Source organism: Solanum pennellii, chromosome 3 (genome assembly GCF_001406875.1).
Source record: "Solanum pennellii chromosome 3, SPENNV200".
Lineage (NCBI taxonomy): Eukaryota > Viridiplantae > Streptophyta > Magnoliopsida > Solanales > Solanaceae > Solanum > Solanum pennellii.
Window position 1 is genome coordinate 29,784,537 of NC_028639.1, and position 4,571 is coordinate 29,789,107.

A 4,571-nucleotide genomic window follows, 5' to 3' on the forward strand; every position below is an offset into this window, starting at 1 on the left:
ATACTTTCGTATGACCTATATGTAGTCTTGTTGGATTGATGTAAGGGCTATGCCCATATTGTGATAATCGTTTAGATGGTATGAAATGAGACAATCTTTGAGACTATTTTTGTATCTTATATATGCATATGTGCAATAAATGTAGAAGGCTATGTAACCTTCCTATTCGAAGGGTCTATGTATACTCGATAAGGCTATAGATTATGTGTATGTAGAGGTCTATGTAAACCTCCAAGTAGTTGTAATGAAAGTTTTAAATTTTTCCTCATTTTCAACCTATGAATGTAATGACATGACTTAGTCCTTGAAAAGACGACGCCGCCGGTTACGTCTAGGGGGTAAACCCAGATGTGACAAACTTTGTATCAGAGCATGAGGTTGAATATCGTTAAGTTATTCCTCTCTCTCTGCCACATCTATGTAGGTTTGTATTCATAATTGTGAAGCGCGCCACACTTATGAGTAGGAATATGATGCCTAGGAGTCGTTCTCTTTCTTGGAAATACTATATCGTGCTATTAGAGTGTACTTATGGTGTGATTTTTCATCTATCGTATTGTTGTGACTATAGGAAGAATGATTACTTGAAGGAATGAGGCTCGAATACTTGAAGAGGAAATTGCCAATGCGGGAGCTCCTCCCCGTGGTGAACAAGTTCCTCCACTTGAAGAAAATGTTAATGTGGAGCAAGCACCAGTCAATCCTCCTCCTTTGATGGATGAGAATGTAAGAATCGCTCTTATTCAAATGGACAAAGATATCACAACTCAAGCACAAGCTTCCATAACTCAAGATCAAGCAATGATGGCTCAAGCAAACCGGAAGGTTGTGCCCCATCCTCATAAACAAGTCACTACTATGGCTTCCTGTCAATAGACTTCACTCCCGACTTCTTAAATTTAATTATGAACGCGAATTAAACGTGAGGGGAAGTCGAATTACTTTACAAACGATGAAGAGTGTTGTGGTTGAGTGCCTACAATGATGTGCAACACAAAGACAAAGCCAACACGCGCCGAACCTGATCACCGAACTTTTCAGGATGAAGGAAATATAGAATTTGGTAGAGAAAGGGTTGTGATTTGGGGAAAGTGAGGAGGCAAATGATTTTTGAAGATGTGGTATTAAATTGTGGAGTGATTTAGGGAGGAATTGAATAGGGGAAACGGTTATGGTAAAAGATTTGAAATAAAATGGAAAGAGGGAAGGAATTTAAAAGATTGGGTTACGGGTCGGTTCACTGGCAAATTGGATCCACGAGACCATGTTGATAGTCCGTAGATCTATCGAAGGACCTTCGATTGGGACTTTCGATCACTCTTGGACTTAGAAAAATTTTGAAGCTTACCTGGGATCCACGGACACCATTGACAGTTTGTCGATGGGGTCTTTCGATTTGATGATGAACCGTTAATGGGGTCCGTAGACCTCTGCACCAGCCTATTTTCTATAGATTTTTTATTTTTCCTCCTGCACATGTAACCCCACTTAGGTCGTTCTTTTTGTCTTTTTCTGGACAATTTTTAGACACGAACCCTATTCTATTCTCTAGGTAACACTAACACACAAAGAAAAAGAAAAATAAACACTTAGAGCAACTAAACAAAACAACTCTTTCTACATTGAAAACAAAACCTATTGTTGGCAAAAGGGTACACCTTGGATTGCATCCTAAGTAGCACTTCATTTTAATGTTGCGGCACGACGTAGGCCCTTGATTACTCATACTTCATCAATATGGTAGGCCTTAAGTACTTCGTGAACACTCTACGTATGCCCCATATAGATCTTTAATTTTTGTTTATTGATCGTAAACATTGTGCCTTCCTTGTTCTCTAGCTCAACCGCTCCATGTGGGAACACATTGGTGATGAGGAATGGCCCTGTGTGTTTGGACATGGGTTTGCTCAGAAATAAGAGCACTCTAGAGTTGAATAAAAGCACAAGATCACCAACTGCAAATTTTTGCTTTTCAATTCTTTGGTCATGATACTTCTTCATCTTCTCTTTATAGAAGGCTGAAATTTCATATGATTTTAGGCAAACCTCATCAAGAACATTCAAATCATTAAGCCTCCGTTATGATGCTCAGGTCCAATCCAAGTTCAATCTCTTCATTGCCCACATCACCTTGTGCTACAGCTCGACCGGTAAGTTACAAGTCTTCCCATATACAAGTTAGCATGGAGACATATCGATGGGGGTCTTGTATGCAGTATGGTAGGACAAAATAGCATCATCTAGCCTCCTTGCCCAATCCATTTTATAGGCATTTATAGTTTTTGCCAGAATTTGCTTGATCTCCCGATTGGACACTTCAACTTGCCTTCTAGTCTGTGGGTGTTAAGAATTAACCACATTGTGGCGAACACCATATTTCTGTAGTAGCCCTTTGAAAAATTTATTACAAAAGTGAGAGCGCCTTCGCTAATAATGGCCCTAGGTGTACCAAATCTGGAGAAAATATTCTTCTTCAGGAATGCGGTGACACTCTTTCCTTCATCATCAATTTCAGTCTTTTCCCCTAATTTGCGCATAGCTTCATCCTCTAATCTAGACAAGTGGTCGGCCATTTGATTCTCTGTCACTTTTCTGTCCTTTACCTTAAAATAAAACTCTTGGAGCAATAATACCCATATGATCAACCTTGGATTCGCGTCCTTATTTGCCATAAAATACCTTAAAGCAGAATAGTCGATATGTGTTATGACCCTCGGGACAAGCAAATAGGAGAGAAATTTCTCGAATGCATATACCACTGCTAGAAGTTCCTATTTAGTTATTGTGTAGTTCTTTTAAGCTTCCTTCAAGACTTTTCTCGCATAGTAGATAGGGTGAAGGATTTTTTCCCTTTTGTATCCCAATACCACACCAAGTGTAACCCCACTCGCATCACACATCACTTGAAATGTCTCACTCCAATTTGGTGAAAAAATAATGTGCCCAGACACTAAATTCTCTTTAAAATTTCCAAATGCTTTCAGAAAGGATTCATCGAAATATAACTTACAGTTCTTCTCGAGTATTTTACACAACAAATGTGAAATTTTCAAAAAATCCTTGATGAACCTCCGATAAAAAATAGCACAACCAAGAAAACATCTCACACCCTTCACTTAGATGGCTGGTGGAAGCTTCTCTATCACCTCAACTTTTGCCCGATCAACCTCTATATTTTCTGAGATTCGATGGCCCAACGCTATACCTTCTTTTACCACAAAGTGGCATTTCTCCCAATTTCGAACCAAATTGGAACGTTCACATCTCTTGAGAACCTCAACCAAATTACTCAAGCACCGACAAAAGGATTCCCCATTGCAAGAAAAATCATCCATGAATACCTCGATCGTGTCCTCCACCATATAAGAAAATATCGACAACATACATCGCTTGAAGGTGGCTGGTGCATTACATAACCCAAATGACATCCTTTTGAATGCAAAATTCCCATAAAGAAAAGTGAAGGTTGTCTTTTGTTGATCTTCCGGGGCGATAGAGATCTGGTTGTAGCCCGAATAGACATCAAGAAAGCAATACCAACAATTGAATCCAATTCTTTCTAATATCTGATCTATGAATGGTTTGGGAAAATGTTCCTTTTTTGTCCAAGCATCCAACTTCCAATAGTCCATGCAAACTCTCCAACCGGTCACTGGCCGAATTAGAACAAGATCGTTCCATTCATTAGGTACCACAATCATCCCACCCTTTTTAGCCAAGCACTAAATAGAACACACCCAATTACTTTCCGCAATAGGAAAAATGACCCCAACATCCAACCCTTGATGATCTCTTTTTCACTACCTCTTGCATGGGTGGGTTCAACCTTTTTATGTGGTCAACACTTGGTTTGTGATTTGGCGTGAGTTGGATTTTGTGGTAACAAATACCTAGAGGGATCCTAGTAATATCAATAATAGTCTATCTAATGGCTCTCTTGAACCTCTTAAACACCGACACTAAGCACTCTACTTGTTGCCCATTTAAATTGTTGCAATGATCACCGGCAAAGTGTCCTCTGTAACCAAAAACACATACCTCATATGAGGTGGTAGAGCCTTAAGCTCTAATTTTAAGGACTCCACAATAGATGGTCTCGCATGTCGAGACTCGCGATGCTTCATGTCCAACTCTAACTTCTTTGACTTTAACCAATATTCTTTTCTTTCAAGTGCAGCCACCAAAGAATCATACTCTTCAATTCCATCACTTTCAAAAATCAAGATGACCGCTGCTAGTGCCTCAACATCTAGTCGCTATTAAATTTGTACTTTGGATACACTCTCAACTTTGTTGGTTACAGCGGAGCTCACCAATCTGCTTCATGGACCTCAGATATTGAAAGTTGCTTCTTCATTGTTCAACCTAAACTTCATTTGCCCTTTTTCCATATCGACTAGTGCACGCCTAGTGGCAAGGAATGGTCTTCCTTGAATAATGGGGACCTCAAAATCAACCTCAGAGTCAAGAATCACAAATTCAGCCGGAAAGATGAATGATTCCATTTTCGCAAGCACATCATAGAGTACACCTAAGTGCCTCTTCACAGTTCAATCGGACATTACTAACCA